Source organism: Gracilinanus agilis, chromosome 4 (genome assembly GCF_016433145.1).
Source record: "Gracilinanus agilis isolate LMUSP501 chromosome 4, AgileGrace, whole genome shotgun sequence".
NCBI classification, from domain to species: Eukaryota; Metazoa; Chordata; class Mammalia; order Didelphimorphia; family Didelphidae; genus Gracilinanus; species Gracilinanus agilis.
The window spans coordinates 6,568,128-6,586,985 of NC_058133.1; positions in this window are offsets into that span (position 1 = coordinate 6,568,128).

Here is an 18,858-nt window from a genome sequence, read left to right on the forward strand (position 1 = left end):
CTTTCTGTTGAAATTAAGGAAAGATTCATCTCTGCTGTGGCCCTAGTCTGGTCATAACCTTTTTATTCTAAAAGCAGCTTCTTTTTTCATGAAAGAACTCCAGGGATGGACCCCCAGACAATAGTCTTTCCCAATTTGTTTAAGTTTTTACTTTTCATCTTAGACTCAATACTATGTGTTGGTTCCAAGGCACAAAAGTGATAAGAGGTGGGAAATGGGGGTTAAGCGACTTGCCCAGTAGCACACAGCTAGGAAGTATCTGAGACTAGATTTGAACCCAGGACCTACTGTCTTTGAATCTATTGGTCCTGGCTCTCAATCCAATGAGGCACCTAGCTGCCCACCCCATGCTAACACTTTTTGAGTAGAATGATCTGTATGAAAACTAATTGTTTTCCAATAAAGCAATTACCCAATGAAATAACTCTCCTGAATCCAAGGGTCTTGATCCCATGATGCTTCCAACTCTTTTTTCAACAAGTAAGAGATTTCGGTCTCCATTCATTTGAGAATGAACCTCTAGAGATACTCACCTATATGTTAAACCTCTATGGCTTAAGGTCTAGCGTGAATTTTTATAAATCAACAGAGAATCATAAGCAACTTTGAACAATACACGCTCACATACATACTGAAGGGCCTTGTCTTTTATTCCAGTCTTACCTGTCATAGAACTACACCTCATTGCTCTGAAAACAACCCATTACTTGGTACTCAATCACAACACAGAGCCAGCTTTGAGAGTTGTATCTCTTGTTTCAGTAAGTAGAGAAATAGAGACAGATGGAGACTGAAACAGGAGAGAGACAGATACAGAGATAAAGACAGAGAAGAAAAGGGAGGAGAAAGAAGAAGGAGAGAAAAAGAGGTGGGAGAAATTGAGAAACAGGGCAAGGAGAGAGAGGAGAAAGAAATACAAATAGAGAGGAAGAGAGAGCGAGAAAGAGGGTAAGAGAAAAAGAGAGAGGAGAGAGAGAAAAGAAAAATAGAGAGAGAAGAGAAGGGCAGAGAGAGAAAAAGAGAAATTTTAATGAAAAGATTTCTTGTTATTGGAATGGAAAGAAGTATTTCTGAAAACCAGACTAAGAATGAGAAATGATTGTAAGTTAATTTTAACATTTTGGGGAAACTCAGGTTTAAAGAAAAATGCAAACATTTTTAAGACTGTCCTTCCTTCTTTCAATTCCAAACAGAAGTCCTCAATATTGTTCAATCATATTCACATTTTTACCCACAGATGCTCAGGCAGCTGTATAGAAATCCTTCTATAGCTGATATTTTGGAAGCCTTGACAGGCTGTCTGCAGGGAAAATGAAGTAAAAAGAACTAATCCAGGATTAAAAGGTATGCAGATTACTCTCATGTTAATAACAAATACAACACCAATGAAACCAGAAACATTCCAGAGTAAATACCAGCAAAAAAACAAAAAGGAAACAAAACAAGCAAAAAAATCTCTAGCAAGGAGAGCATTTAATGTTTTCATAGTTTCATACATTAAACGACAAAGAACCTCAGAAGTCATCTCATCAAATTCCTTCTTTTGTACATATAAAGAAACTGAGATTCATAGAGGTTAAATAATTTCAAATAATAATTGGGAGAACCAGGTGCTTATACTATAAACCTGGAACTCTTTTCCACTGCCAGGTGAGAAGATTGACAGAGTGAATTATCCCCCCCCCCATGAAGATCACCTTATTTCTACATGTGACATTAGAACTATTAGAGCTCTGATCTTTCAGATGTTGAGAAAATCGACAAAGGAAAACTAAAGTCACACCTTTTCCAGCAGTGAAGTTCAACTGATGCCCATCAGTAATTGGGAGGACACCAGTGGGGGCCCAGGAATTAGTGTAACAGAGACACCAGCCCCTCAGGTCATTCCCAAGAATCCTGAGGGGAAGAGGGGTCAGTCATTCTTTGCAGATATGGTCTTAAAAATGCCAGGTTTGGGGAAGTGCCCCTACACGGAGTACTACATATCTAAACATGATTCAAACTTATCTCTAAAGATGCCTACTCCCCACTTCACCTCCTCTACTAATACAAAAGATCTAGGCAGCATTCGAGAAATGAGTTATCTTCTGCCTAGAATATTGTATGTTTGATCAGCACAAAAGGACTACCAAGTTATGAAATGGTGGTTAGTAGAAATACAGTATGACCCACATTTTTTTCACTGATCCTACATAGTTTTCTTGATCTTTCTAATTGTTAGTTTATCCTCTCTCTTTATATTTTTATTGCTTTGTGTATAGTTTATGAATACTTTTCTGTGTACATGTTGCAAAGTCATAAATTCATGTTTGTTGGTGTTCAGTCATTTTCAGTCATGTCTGATCACATTTGGTATTTTCTTAGCAAATATACTGGGGTGGTTTGCCATTTCCTTTTCCAGCTCATTTGACAGATGAAGAAACTGAGGCAACCAGAGTTAAATGACTTGCCCAAAGTGACACAGCAAGTGATTTGAGTTCAGAAAGACGAATCTTCCTTTTTCCAGGTTTGGCACTCTATCTATCCCCTGTGCCACCTCGCTATCCCAAAAGTAATAAACACAGTGTGACAAAAGAGCTTTGACCCAGGGTAGAAAATGTGGAGGGCTCAAAATGCATTCTTTCAGTAGAACAGGAAGAGATGAAGGATCGTGTGCCCAGCCATTGGCCAGGGGGCAGAGAAGAGTTTAGTTGTGGTTTGGATCACTAAAAAGTATGTAGAACTTTAAAAACAGATAATAATATTCTCATTATTTCAGGGGGAAAGTTAAGAGAAAGAGATTTGCCAGACTCACTATAAAGGAGGAAATTCAGTAAAAGCCATGTAGATTGTCTCCTTTATTCTGAGATGGAGCCTACTTTGCCTGCCATTTTGGTGCATTTGCTTCCTCAGGTCCTCTTTTCTCCAATGACCCAACCAGCCTCCACTCTGCTGGAGTGGTTATCACAGGTCTGGGCTGGGAAACTCACCCAGATTCAAAGCGGTTAATGTAGCCAAGATCTGATCTTTCATTCCCTGCAGACAATTTGCTCAGAAAGATAGTGTGCTATAGTGAATAGAGTCCTGGACTTGGAATAAAGAAGGATTTGGAATCAAGTTCCACCTCTGAACCTCGATAGTAAACAATAGCTAACATATGTGTAGTATTTTAATACTAACAAAGCACTTTACATGGGTTATCTTATTTTATCTCACAATTTATGAATCTTGTGACCTTGGGAAAGTCACGTATCCTCTCCAAATTTAGTATGTCTATGAGTTGTAAATTCAAATGAAGCTCTGTTGTCTACAAGAGATTATGACTGAACTCTCTCCCTCACTCCTAGTGCCTTCCCTTCAAAAGTTGCCATGTGTTTATTTTGTATGTACTCTACATATACTCATATATATGTAAATATTATCTATGTATAATATATTATATTTATATCTATATTATATCTATATAATATATATATTTATATCTATCTATAAATATTATGCCAACCCTGAGTCAGGAAAACTTGAGTTCAAATTTTGCCTCAAATACTTGCTATCTCGGGAACTTCAGTTAAATCATTTTCTCTCTCTCTGCCTCATTTTCTTCATCTGTAAAGTGGAGATAATAGCACCAGATCATGATGAGAATAAAACTAGACACTATTCCTAAAGGGCTGTGCAAACTGTAAAGTGCTCTCTAAATGCCAGCTATGATTATTGTTACTTGTCATGTAGTAGGTACTTAAGAAATGCTGGCTGATTATGAAAAGGTTGTGATCTGAACTGGTGAGGGGAGTTCTCATTCTGACAAAATTAGAGACCCAGCTTTGACCTCTTCCAAGGTTATTAATTTTCTTCCTAATCCCAGAAAAGGTGAGCTAGACCAAGGCACAGAGGGCAGAAGATGACTCAGCTCATTTGTCTGCCAGTCTGCCTTGCAAATGAAACTTTCCCTACTGCTAATCATTGTCCTGATTTTTATACATGGGAATCATTGGACTGGATTGTTCTAACTGGAAGGAACCTGAGGCCATCTAATCCAGGTCTCTCATTTTATAGGTGAGGAAACTAAGACTCAAGGAAGTCAGAGAATAATCAGATCATCCATTTCGGGCAGAAGACTCCTTCCAGGTCACTGAGTCCAATATTCTCATTTTCCAGATGAAGAAACTGAGGTGTAAAGAGGTTGTGACTTGCCCAGGATCGCACAACCAGCAAGTGACTGTTCAGAGGCTCCAATTTCCAAGTTACTGAGGTAATGAGAATCAGAGCCCAAAGTTCAAGTAAAGTAGAGGTTGGTAAATGATTGGAATTTTTCTTCAGTCTGACTTCTGTTTTCAAATTCAAGGAGTAAAGAGAGACCTAAGAAATTAATTCAATAGAACTAGCCTTCCTTTCAGTATTTGAGCATTGCAGATGGGGTGCCCAGAAGGTGGTCGACTACTCCTCTCTTCAGGGTTCTAGGAGTTATCCTGAGGGGCTGGGAGTTGTCCAGCACCAGTGCCTCTGTTTATGGCTCACTCTTATGCCTTCTCCTCTGACGATTAATTGGTCCACTAAAGTTAATGAGCTTTTAAAAAGCTTTTACAAAATTACTTAGCAGCTATGACATGGGCAGTTGTTGCAGAAATAATGCTACCCCCCAAAAAAAACAATATGTAAAACTACCTCCCGATTAGGTACCAAGTCCATGAGGAAAGTGGTCTCCAACAAAGAGAGAGCATTCAGCAAAGGGCTTTCCTCAATGCTCTTCATTCCTGGAAGCCCCTTCTATCTCTGATGATCTCTTCAGGAGGTTTCCCTGAGGTTTAGCTCTCTCCTAGCCTCTGTGGGTTGGTCATTAAGAGTCATTATGTACTTGTTAAGTACCTACTAGGTGCCAGGTATGGTGTTGGGCAGTGATGCACTTGAGATTCTTAGAGCTGTCTTTCTTTCATCAGTTTTATAGTTTTTCTTCTGGCAACTATGATGGCTGGGACCCTGTTCCCAGGTCTGATAAGAGGTCCAAATCATCCAAATCTATAAGAAGGCTGGACCTTCCATGAGACAGTGAAATGGGGACTATTGAACCCACACACAAACATACAGCTCTTCTGGTAGGGAAACCATGAGTGATACCTATGCATGAGAGAGAGAGAGAGAGAGAGAGAGAGAGAGAGAGAGAGGGGGGATGGATGGAGGAAGGGAGGGAGAGGAAGAGAGAGAAAGGAGGAGGAGGAGGAGAGGAGGAGAAAAGGAGGAGGAGGAGGAAAAGGAGGAAAAGGAGGAGGAGGAGGAAAAGGAGAAGGGAGAGAGAGAAAGGACCCATTTTGTCTCACCAGATGCCTGATCTCTTGAGAGTTGCTGTCCTTAGAGGAGAGGTGCTGATAACTAGATTAGCAGGTTGGTAACCCGTGACCTTTCCAAAGAAGGAAATCTTCTCCCTTCTAGAGATCACAGCAGGGTGCTAACAACAGAAACAAGTTCAAGTCTGATACTCAAAGAAAGTGGCCAAAGGCTGGCTTTACCTGGGACCTGCCATGCTCTGCCTTCAGGAACACGCCAATGTCTGACCTCCCTCTTCTTAAAATCCTTTTCTTTGTGGCACAAACGTGGCTCTCCTACCCAGCAAGCCACAGAATACATCTATCAGCCAGAGAAATGGGAAGTTTAAAGAGTGGAGCTAGAGCTTGCACATCAGACCCCAATGTGACTAGGGCTTGAAAGACACACAAAGACTCACAGGCTAATATCATTAGCTCTTCTTTTTCCTCCAGCTGAATACACAGGAATATAGGGCTAAAGCTGGAAGGAACTGTAAGATCATGGAGGTACTTGAGAGTTCATCTCATTTAATTCCTTCATTTTATAGGTGAGGAAACTGAGGGCCCAGGAGATGAAGAAATTTCCTCAAGAACACACATGCAAAAGGCAGAATAAGGATATGAACCCAGGTCCCCTGGCTCCAATTCCATTCCTCTTTCCATTTTACCATATTGCTCCCCTCAGTGATCATCTAGTTTATCCTTTTCATTGTTTAGATGAGGAAGCTAAAACTCAGGAGATGTGATGTGCCCATGGTCACATGGTTAATGAATTATTAGCAGAAATAGCATCAATATATCCCAAAGTAATTGAATCACAATATTTAATCAATCAGCAAGTATAGACTAATGGACAAGGCAATTTTCTAAGTAAGAGGGACCACTGGGTGGCACAGTGGACAAAGCAATGGGCTTAGAATCAGGTCAATTCCTCTTCATGAGTTCAAATCCAGCCTTAGACTCTTACCAGCAGTGGAAGCCTGGGTAAGTCATTTTATCCTGTTTGACTCAGTTTCCTTATCTGTAAAATGAGCTGGAAAAGGAAATGATAACCCAATCCAGTATCTTTGCCAAGAAAATGCCAAATGAGGTCACTGAGAGGTGAAAGGACTAAACAACCAAAACAACTATAGGGGTAGAAAGATAAAAGTAATAAAACAGTCTTTGCCCTCAAAGAGCTTATATTCTATAAGAGAAACATATATGTATATATATATCTACACATATATACATGAAAGACTATGTGCCTATAAGATATGGATGACATATATGACATATGTGTGTGCTTATATGTATAAACACATACATAAATATATATGCCCAAAAGGGGTATAAGCATATGTATACATACACATCTATATAGGGATATGTGGGTATTTATATATAGATATATGTTCATATATAGAGATAAGTATGTATACACACCTCTTTTATATATAACATTATACATATCTTTATGTGTATATTATATACACACATGTATGTATATGCACGTGTGCATCCATATATTCCATGCAAGGTGGTTTGTTAAGAAAGGCACTAGCAACTACTAGAGATGGAAAGACCTCATGCTGGAGGCATTACTTGAAGGAAATAGCAAATTCTAAAGAGGTTAAAGCAAGGATGTGTTTCAGCCAAGAAAAGAAGACAAAGATAGACACACACACACACACACACAGAGTAACCTTAAAATATTATTCCAGAGAATAGATTCGCAGAAATGAAGGAGCTATATTCTCACTCTTTGAATTTATATAAATGACACCTAAAAGTTACTCAAATATTTACTTTTTTTGTCAGTGATTTTAATCCATTTTGTCACTTAATTGTATAAAGCATTTCTTCCACTAAAAAAAAAAGGATGGATCCTAGTATTTGAAGATAAATTGATTTTTTAAAGTGGACATAGATTTTTTAAAAAGCTACAGATGGGGTTTTTATATACAGTTGTTTGCTCAGTAGATGGAATATTGAATCTTTCACCCATTAAATATGTCCTCACCACATATTTGCTACACCTGCTATTTTACATCTTAGTATATTTCCTACTGAATATTCATGGTCCATTCCAATGAAAATGTCGAGGGAAGAGTGGTCAGGAAGCCCAAAGGTGACATCTAGTGGATAGATGGGAATTCAGTGCTCTACTTTGCTAACAACAAAAAGAATCCAGTCTTCATAATAAAGTGAAAAATATACCAACATAAAACAACCAATGTGTGGCTGACTTTTGTAAACATTTTAATGGTTCTATTTCTGGTTTTCCCTCTGAGCAAAATACCAAGCTTTTTACCTGTATAAAGAAAGTTTCCTCTACTTATGAAGTCAATGATCCAGTCTAAAACGAAAAGAAGGAAAGGGAGGCGACGGAGAATAGCCAGATACACCATTGTATTTTACAGGCTCCAGAAATGAGAGCCCTCAGTGGAAGTGGGATGATCACTGGTCAGAAATGTTATAGGAAGGTTTGCTTTTGTTGGAACCCTTCAGGCAAGATGGCAGCCAAGGGCTCCTCCCACTCAGAGATATTAATAGCTAGTGTTGACACCGCATTTTATGGTTTACAAAGGACTTTACACATGGTATCTTATCTGGGCTTCATAATAGCCCTGTGAAGTCAGTGCCACGTTTATCCCCATTTTATAGATGAAGAAATTGAAACTCAGAGAGGTTGACTAAAATGCCCAGGATCACATGGCTAGTAAGCTGGGAAAGGATTTGAATTCATGTCTTCCCGACAACTCCAATGTCCCATCTGCTGAGCAGTTTATTTCTGAGAAAGCTGAATATATTCAGAAAAATCTGACATAAGTCAAATGCTCAAATGCCTGTGTTATGTATGTAACATCAACCCTCCCTGATTGATTCCCTCTTCCACTTACCATAGCCGCTTTTCTAAACATTTTATTTCATCCTTCTTCAAGCTTCTCATGGCTCCTCCTTTCTACATCCTCTCAGATGAAAATCTTAACTCATGTTTCCTTAAAAAAATAAATGAGGCCATTGGCTGAAAGCTCTCTCTGCTCCCCTCCTCCTCATCCCACATCACCCGGATGCCTTCTGCCACTCTCCTCCTTCAGCTCTGTCTCACACGATGAAGTGGTGCTTCTTGCACCAGGAATCCCATTGCATCCTGCCTGCTCCGACAGATTGTCCCTTCTGTCATCTTCCCTCTCTTACTGACCTTTCATCTCCATCTCCTGGCAGCTTCCCTGCTGCCTACAAACATGCCCACAGCTCCCCTAACCTCAAAAAGTCTCACTTGATCCTTCCAGCCTCACTGGCTGTCATACCCTATTTCTCCTCCCTCTTGTAGCCAAACTCCTCGAGAAGGTCAGCTGTAAAACATATCTCCAGTCCCTTTCCTGGCACCCTTTTCTTAACTCTACAGCCAACACTTCTGACATCATCCACATTCAACAGAATGTTCAGCAGAAAGCTCTGTCCAGAGATGCCAATCTTGATGGCTCAATCCAGTGGCTTCTTCTCAATGTCCTTCTCCTTGACCTCTCGGCAGCCTTGGACACTGCGCATCACTGCCTTCTCTTTTCTGCCCCCTTCTCCCTGGGGCCACATGACACTACTCTATCTCAGCTCTCCTCCTACCTATCTAGCTGCTCCTTCTCAGCCTCCCTTCCTCACTCTTCTGCTAAATGTGCTTGTCCCACAAGGCTTCTGTTCCTATAACATTTCGCTTGGTAGCCTCATCAGGTCCTGTAGATGCAATGACCATCTGCAGGCAGATGGTTTCATACCTACTTATCCAGCCCTAACCTCTCTCCTGATCTCCAAACACATCTCCAACTTTCTATTGGACATCTCAAACATCCCGTATATATTTTAAACGCAGTAAGTCCAGAATAGAATTCACTCTTTCTCTTCAAACCCTAAACCCTTCTGAACTTCCCTGTAATTGTGGAAGGCACCACCATCGACCCAGTCCCCCAGGCTCACAACCTAGGTATCATCCTCTTCTTCTCACTCTCTCACCACCACCCCCATCCCATCTTTTGTCAAGTCTTATTGATTTTACCTTTCCGTCATCCCTCATGTACTTGCCCTTCTCTCCTCTACTGTTAACCCTACTCTGGTCCAGGCTGTCACCCCCTCATGTCTTGCTTATGGCAATACCTGCTAGACATGTGGTTGATCATGATTGGTCTCCCTACTACAAGTCCTTCTCCCACTCCGATCTGTCCTCCACTCAGCTGCTCAATTAATCTTCCTAAAGCCCAGATATGAGTTTATCAAAGAACTCCAATGGTTCCCTAAGCCTGACTTCCAATATGAAATATAAATCCTCTATTTGATGTTCAAAGGCCCTCAGGCCCTGGCCCCTTCCTACCTTTCCAGTCTTCTGACACGTTATTCCCCTCATGTTCTCTGTGATCCAGGTTCACTGGCCCAAGCCCCTCTGTCTCTCAGCTCTGGGCATTTTCTCTGGCAGTCCCCCATGCCTGGAAGGTTCTCCCTCCTCATCTCTACCTCCTGGGATCCTTGGCTCCCTTCGAGTTCCAGCTCAAATCTCCCTTCCAAGAGATACCCTTCCTGATGCCCTTTATTATAATGGCTTCCATCTGAGATAATCTCTTCTGATCTTGTCTTCAGCTTGTTTGTCTTCAGCTCTATTTTCTCCCCCTAACACTGCAAGCTTCTTGAGAGCAGGAAATGTTTGTTTTCCCCTCCTTTATATCTTAGCACAGTGCCTGGTACACAGTAGGTACTCAATAAATGCTTATTATCTGATAGACTGTCAATGTCATCCAATAGGAAGAGCCTCAGACACAAACCCAAAAGACCTGACTCTATGCCTGGGGTTTGCCACTGAGCTGTCTTTGGGGCAGAGCAATCCTTGGGGAGAGACATCCCCAGTCCTGAAGGCAGGATTCCTTGGATGGCTCTGATCCAGTGCCTTAAAGTCTCTGAGCCTCAGCGTTCTCACCTCTAAAATGAAGAGAATCTTTGAGCTGGGCTAGGTCCTGACCAGAGGATGGAGGGAATGAGTCCCAGCCCACCCAAGAGGAAATGACAGTCTAAGCCTTTGCAGTGGTTCCCAAACTTTTTTGGCCTCCCGCCCCCTTTCCAGAAAAAATTTTCCTTAGCCCCCTGGAAATTATTTTTTTTTAATTTTAATAGCAATTAATAGGAAACATAAATGCACCTGTGGCCATCACAGCTCTCCTGAATCGCTGCAGCACCCACCAGGGGGCGGTGGTGCCCACTTTGGGAATCACTGGTCTAAGGTAAAGAACTTGGTACCCCAAGCCAATGTGATACAAAATCGAGGTGGTTAGTAATTCAGAGAAACAAAATGCTCAGTGAGTCCAAAGGAGAGGGGCCGTCATTGCTGACAGGGAGGACCAGGGGTGACTTTTTCAGCCCCCATGCCTTTGCACCCCTCTAGAACATCCTCCCTCCTCACTTCCACATCATAGAACCCCTAAATTTTTTCAAATCACAGTTGAGATGTTCCTTCCTACATGAGACCTTTCCTGATCACCATCCCGCCCATTCAGTTGTTACTGAAATGACTTGGTTCTTTACTATAAAGTAAAGGGATTAGGGAGTGGACTTGTCATTTCCTTAATAGAGGAAATTCCCACATGAAACTCCTGCTAGACATCTAGGGAGAGCCAAAGAACATAAAGCACTAGACCTGGACCTGAGTTCAAATTTAACCTTAGATACCTAAGGCAGAAAGTCCATTCCTGGAGTGTCAGAGGCAGAGGCCAGGTCTCAAGTCTCAGATACAACATTTACAAATTGTGGGAAGACATGCAGGTCCTTGAACTCCCCAAACCCCAAAAGGAAGAGAATAGGTGGGGCCTGAGCTGGGGTGAAAAGAAGCAGCTCGTCCCCACTGAAGAGTGAGAAGAGACTAGACTGCCCCCTTCCCAACCACCATGGCCCAAAGAGGGACTCTTGTTCGAAGTGATCTCATCAGAAGAGGAAGGGGCTTTTCTGATTTTCTGATGATTTTGCCAGGTTTTTTGTGAACTGCCCAACATTTCCATTGCCCATGCAGGGTAGACTTTATGGTAAAGATGATTTACAATTTTCTCATTTTTACAGAAAGCATAAAGCTCTAGTTAACTCCCTTAGTGGCCATTCCCAAACACAAAGGCATTAAAATTTTAAATAAATGTTCTCCCCTACAGTCCTCAGAGAGAAAAAGAAATCTTTAGAACGTTAATTAAAACTCATGCATTTAACCAATATTTGTAAAGATCCTACTCTGTGCAAGGTACAGGGCTGGGACAGTGGGGCAGTGGTAAGACAAATAACCCCTGCTGCCTGTCCTCAACTTGCCTCCCAAGAGAAAGGGAGATTTGGGGACCAGAATTTGCTCTTCTCTAAAATAAAGGGGTTGAGCCTGGTGGTCTCAAAGGTCCCATCCAGCCTGTGAGCTATTATTCTGTAAACTATGTCCACAAATAACTGTAATGCAAAAACAGAATGTTCTAAATGCATAATAGAGCTACCTCTGAAGAGTGGTAACATTCAGGAAGTGAGAGACCCCTGCAAGATGGGAGAAATGAGAGAAGATTCCTCCAGGAGGAGGCTGTGGAATTACTCTGAAGGGGAGGGCAGCGGCTATTTCATTTGTGCCCCAAAATCTTTTTCAGGCTCTGAGCACACAGTGCTTATTGACTGACTAACTCATTGATTGATCGACAGACATGGGGAAGGAGGTTCAAGCAAAGGAAAGAACTAGAACAAAGCCACAGGAGTGGGATTGTGTATTCTATATTCTGGGAATGCTGAGGATTCTCGTTTTATGGGATTCTCTAACTCTCTTTGTTGGAAAGAAACTCCGATTCGAACTGTAAAATGAATGATAAGAATGGGTAGCCTCAGAAACAATTTTTACCTCCAGATCTATCAAAAGAAACTAAGGCCCAGCTTCCCTGTAAAACGAGGAGTTGGACTAAATGGTCCCTCGAGGTCTCATCCAGGTCTTCTTCTTGTTGTTGAGTCATTTCAGTGCTGTCTGACTCTTTGTGATCCCGTTTGGCCTTTTCTTGGCAGAGATAGTGGAGTGGTTTGCCATTTCCTTCTTCAGCTCATTATCTAGATGAGGAAACTGAGGTAAGCAGGGCTAAGTGACTTGTCCAAGTTCACACGGGTAGTACACATCTGAGACCAGATTTAAACTCATGAAGATGATTCTTTCTGATTCCAAACTTAGTGCTCGATCCTCTGTGCCATCCAACTGCCATACACCAGGGCAATCACGATTAAGTGACTTCCCCAGGGTTACATAGTAGAAGGTGTTTGAGGCTGGATTTGAACTCATGAGTCTTGTTGACTACAGATCCAGTACTATCCATTGCATTATCTATCTGCCTCTTGTTGAAGTCTAGACCTATGTATGTCAACACCTCATTTTCCTCATGTGGAAAATGAATGAGCTAACCACTGAGATCATCTAGATAACCTCCCAGCTCTTAAAACATTATTTTTTGGTCCTATGGGTGCAAGTTTTATCACTTGCTGCATGTGAGACCTTGGGCAAGTTGTTTGACTTCTCTAGATCTCCTCATCTGTGAAAAAAGGACATTGGACTAGGTTAGCCTCTGAAAGACTTTCCATCTCCAAATATATGTTCCTGTGAAGAGCCCACCATCACTGTCTCTACTTCCTCAAGCCCTACTAATTGCTCAACTCAAATCACTCAATCCTTCTTATTACCAGAAATGGAGATAAAGTCTTGGCCCTGGAATCAGGAAGACCTGAGTTCAAATCCAGCCTCAGATGTTAACTATGAGACCCTGGGCAAGTCACTTAACTTTTTCCAGCCTCAGTTTCCTCATCTGTAAAATAGAAATAATACCTGCTTACCTAATGGGGCTGTTGAGAGGTCAAGTGAGATCATAATTGTAAAGCATTTAGCGTAGAGCATGGCACATAGTCAGCATTCAATAAGTGTGTTTCCTTCCTTCTTTCCACTACACTACTGAAAATATTTCAGAAGAACAGATCTCCTATCCAATATTCCTTTCTCAATCCACTCCACAGTATGATAAAATGGAAAAGATGCTAGACTTGGGGACCTGGATTTGAATCCAGAATCTTCCCTTTACCACTAACCTCTGTACTAGTTCCTGTGTGAATTTAGGCAAGTTCAGCTTTGGGCTTCAGTTTTCTGGTCAACTAAATGAGGATTGGGGGGTGCGGGCTGGATTGAACTAAAAAGCCTTAGAAGTGAAATGAGGCAGCTCAAGACCTTAGCAGCTCCTTCCCGGCTCTAAATCTATCATCTGTACAAAGGCAGCAGTTGGCACCGTGGATGTCCCATTTTGACTGAAGAGCTCCCCATTCCCAACAGCCTCTCCCCACAAAGGGCAAAGTCTTGCCTTTGGTCACTCCTTTCTCTCCTGTTTCCTCAGGGTCTAGATTGCTTAGCCACAGGTCAGCTTTGAGCAATAACTTACTTAGACCAGGGGCAAATTTGGGGAAGTTTGTACAAAAGTACAAATTATGAATAAAAACTATCAACAAGTCATAAAGGTCTTGATAAAACTCTAGGCTGCCTAAACTGAGGCATATCCTGTTCTAATTAATTTCTATGTATTCAAATAGCCACTGGCTTACCCACATCTACAGTCCTGAATGCAATCACTATATAGATAATGAGTACTGAGGACCAAACATAAATTTTTGTGAAGGGAAAAGAAATCAGGATAAAGAAGCAGTTAAAGTGATAGCAAGAAAATATATCTTTTACAGTGCCCGTTAATACACCAAGGACAGGGAGATAAAGTCAGGGGAGATTTAAACCTTCTGTTACTTTTCTAAAGTTCTTAAAGAACAGTCACATCATGACTAGCCCCACTGGTTGAACCGGTGTTCCTCATTGGCTTCTTAAGTTACCACACCATCATGGCCACCTCCATCATGGCCATTCTCAAAGGCCAGTCCCAATCTATAACACCAACATAATCCTATCCAGACCACTCCAAACCCAACTTCTCCCCAAGTTGGAAAGAGAACTGTCTTTTTAAAAATATTTTCTTTTTTCTCAATCACATGAAAAAAACAATTTCTTAATCTTCATTTTTTTTTAAGTTTGAGACATATTCTCACCTACTCTCCATCATCTCCTCCCTCCGTGAGATGGCAAGAGAGACTTTACAGGTATTAATGTAAAAAATCTTTCCATGTTAGTCACTTTGTGAAAGAGATCTCGAACAGAAGAAAAATGAAGAAATGAAGTGAAATCTAATATGTCTCAGGCTGCATTCAGACTGCATAAGTTCTTTCTCTGGATGCAGATGACATCTTTCATCATGAGCCCTTGAGGACTCTCTTAGATCTCTGTATAGCTAAGAATAGCTAAGTCATTCATAAATGTTCATCATATATTATTGCTGTTACTGTATGCAATGTTCTCCTGGTACTTCTCACTTCACTTTGCATCAGTTCATATGAATTTCCAGGATTTTCTTAAATCATCTTTCTCATTATTTCTTATGGCACAAAAGGCTCCCATTATAATCATCTATCCAAATTTCTTCAGCCATTCCCCAATGTATGGACCTCCTCTCAGTTTCCAATTCTTTGCCACCACAAAAAGAGCTGATAGAAAAATATTTTTGTACGAGTAGGTCCTTTTCCTTTTTCTTTTTTAGTCTCTTTGGGATACAGACTGCATAGTGGTGTTGCTGGATCAAAAGGTATGCACAGTTTAAAAGCTCTTTGGGCATCATTCCAAATTGCTCTCCAGAATGGTTGGATCAGTTCACAACTTCACCAGCAGTGCATTAGTATCTCAATTTTTCAGCATCCACTCCAGCATTTATTATTTTACTTTTCTGCCATAATAGCCAATCTGATAGGTGTAAGGTGGTACCTCAGAGTTTTTGTAATTTTCATTTCTCTAATCAAGAGAGAGAGTTAGAGCATTTCTTTATGTGGTTATATATAGCCTTGATTTCTTCATCTGAGAACCACCTTTTTATATCCTTTGACCATTTATCATTTGGAGAATGATTTGTATTCTTGTAAATTTGACTCAGTTCTCTATATATTTGAGAAATAAGGTCTTTATCAAAAGATAGTAAGAAAAAATTTCCAGTTTTCTCCCTTTCTTCTAATCTTGGTTGCATTGATTTTATTTCTGCAAAAATGTTTTGCTTAATATAGTCAGAGTTGCCCACTGAGACCTTTCTCATTTAAACACAACTCAATGGGACTTAAAATCAGGAAAGCTTCTCTGAGTATGGATTTCCTCATCTGTAAAATTGGGATAATAATAGCATTGACCTCTTAAGAGTGTTGTGAAAATAAAATGAGATACTTCTAAAGTGCTTTGCAAACCTGAAAGCAGTTTATAAATTTAATTGATTGATTGATTAAATGAATGAATGAATGAATAAATAAATAAATTTTATTTGTGGGCAAATGAATAAATAAAATAAATAAATGAATGAATGGCTGAATAAATAAGTGAATGAATGAATGAATGAAAATAAAAGCTAGCTATTGTAACTATTTCCCCAAATGGCCCTCTGCATAACCTATTATATTCTCATTCCTCTTCTTAATAGATGTACCCCATCCATTTCATTGTATGGGTGGAAAAAAAATCAAACAAACACCAGTATAGTAAATGGTTTACTTATGGCCCCATAAGAAGCAAAGAGAAAAGTCAGGATTCAAAAACAAGTGCATCACCTCCAAAGTTGGGACAAATTCCACTTTAGCACACAGCCCACTGGCTCAGAAAGACCAGAGACCACAAACTGAGAGGCCAGTGGACTACGTCACTCATCAAGGATTTCTGAGATACTTTTAGTAAAGAGGTAGGACTGGAAACAAGAGTGAATTGGTATGATGAATAAGTGAAGTGGGTGATGAGAAAGTAGAGAAAGCAATAAGAAAACTGAGACCCAGGGACATTGACTTAAGATTGTAGTTATAAAGCTGGGAGGACCTAACCAAGGTCTATAAAAATTATGGAAATCATACAAGATCACACAGTTGGTGACAGAAGCAAGATTTGAACCAAGGTCTAATTCTCAAGTCAGTTCTCTCCATTATATAATGCTGCCTCTCTTTTAAGTAGTTTTATAAACAAAGGGAAGTTTTCACATCTATATTCATTAATGAAATTGGTCTCTTATTTTCTTTGTTCTTTCTTCTTGGTTTAGGTATCAGCACCATATTTGTTTCATAAAAGGAATTTTCCAGGACTCCTTCTTTACTAATTGTTCTAAATAATTTATTTAATACTAGAATTAGATTAACTTTAAATGGTAAAATGCATTTCTAAATCCATCTGGCCCTGATGCTGTTTTCCTTAAAGGTTCATTTATGACCTCTCCAATTTCTTTTTCTATAACAGACTTATTTAAATATTCTGTTTCTTCACTGTCAGTCTAGCTAATTTATATTTTTATAAGTATTCTTCCACTTCACTTAATTGTTAAATTTGTTGGCATATAATTGTGCAAAGTAACTCCTAATAATTGATTTGATTTCATCTTCATTAGTAGTAAATTCATCCTTTTTATTTTTGATGCTAGTAATTTGATTTTCTTCTCTTTTCAATCATATTTACCAATCATTTATCTTTTTTTCATAAAGCCATCTCTTAGCTCTATTTATTAATTCAGTGGTTTCCTTATAATCTATTTTTTAATCTCACTTTTAATTTTGGGGATTTCCAATTTCATGTTTAATTGAAGATTTTTAATCTGGTGTTCTAGTTTTTAATTATATCCAATATATTGATCTTTTCTTTCTCTATTTTATTGACATATACATTTAGAGACATAAATTTTACTCTAAATACTGTTTTGCTGTGTCTTGTAAGTTTGGGTATTTATTGTTTATATTATATGTTCTCTAAACCATTCATTTTTTAAGATTATGGTATTTAGTCTCCAATTAATTTTTATTCTGTTTCCATGGTTCCTTATTAAATATAATTTTATTGCATTGTGATCTAAAAGGTTGCATTTAATATTTCTGCTTTTCTGCATTTAGTATAAAGTTGTGTGTCATAATACATAGTCAATTTTTGTAAAGGTACCATGTGCCACTGAGAAAGAGGTTGATTCCTTTCTATTCCCATTCAGTTCTTTCCAGATATCTAGCCTATCTAAGATTTTATTTATCTCCCCGAATTCTTTCTTACTTATTTTTGGGGTTAGATTTCTCCCATTTTGAAAAGAAATATTAAAATGAATGGCTGTCAAGTTGTGGAATGTGATTGTTATAGAATAGTCCTGTGCTCTAAGAAATGATAAACTGGTTAATTTTGGAAATTAACATGGAAAGATCTATATGAAATTATAAAAAATGAGCAGAACCAAGAGAACATTCTAAACAGCAACAGAAATCTAGTTTGAAGAACAGTTTGTATATGTTCACCTCCAGAGAAAGAACTGATAAATAGAAATAAGTGACATAGTTTTATATATACATAGATTTTTTTTCAAGTGATGCCTTTTATAATGGAGATAGAGAAAGGAGGGAATTAACTGAATACTTTAATGTAACAAATTAATAATTGTTTAAAACAAAGAAAGGGAAGTAAGATGAAATGATAACTAGATGGAGTCAACAGAATCAAAGGAATTCTTTATAGGTTTTATAGGCTGTGGGAAACCTGACTCAGCTGGTTTGTCCTCAGAAGACAAAGGGGAAGTACAAAAGGAGACTTTGAAGATTCACAAGGATGAGGGTGAGAGGAGGGACAATTGATAAAGCAAGGTCTGGAGATGGACAAAGAAGGGAAAGGATCCACGGCTTAGTTGGAGTCATTAGTCATGACATAGACTGCTGTTTCTCTGAGAGAGAAGAAAAGGAAGAAAGGATGAAGACAGCCACAACTCAAATTTATGGCAAAAAAAGAAGGTGGGGGAACATACAACTCATGCCCAATGGCCTGGAATTTCTAAAAAGTGGAGTAATTTTCTGAAAGTGCTGATGTGGAAACAAGGTTGGGAGATACCAGAGTTTTCACACAATACTAATAAAGGTGGGTCAGTTTTCTCAGCTCATAAAATCCTAGACATTGTCATTTCTAGGGGGCTTGGTTATCAGTACTCTTCTTGAAAAATTAATATCATAACTTGGAAGGGCAAGTTTTAACAGAGGAATTCGTAAAGTATTATTTTATTATTAATAATAAATGCACAAAATAGTAGAAATTGAGCAACACACCATGATAAGCTATAAAAATAGAATGAGCACCGATTCAATACCAGCAGACATGACCCAGGGACTAGTATTTCACACTACCTTTCATGGACTGATAGACAGTGAATCCCTGTGCTACAAATATAGACCTCAACATATCTTGGAGACCTCAATCAATAAAACTGTACAGATACCACAGCATTATCACAGACCAAATTGTTGCCTACAATTATCCAGATGAAACGATGATCTATAAGATCTCTGGCACAGCATCAAGTGCTGCCGTACTCAGCATCCTTCAGCTTTCAAGGATGGAAAGTTTTCAAAATATAGTTTTTGACCAACAACCTGAAGAAACAAGATGAGATACATGTCATCATAGTTGTCCTTTCTACTACTGGAGTTCCTGTCGTCTACAAGAGACTGCCCC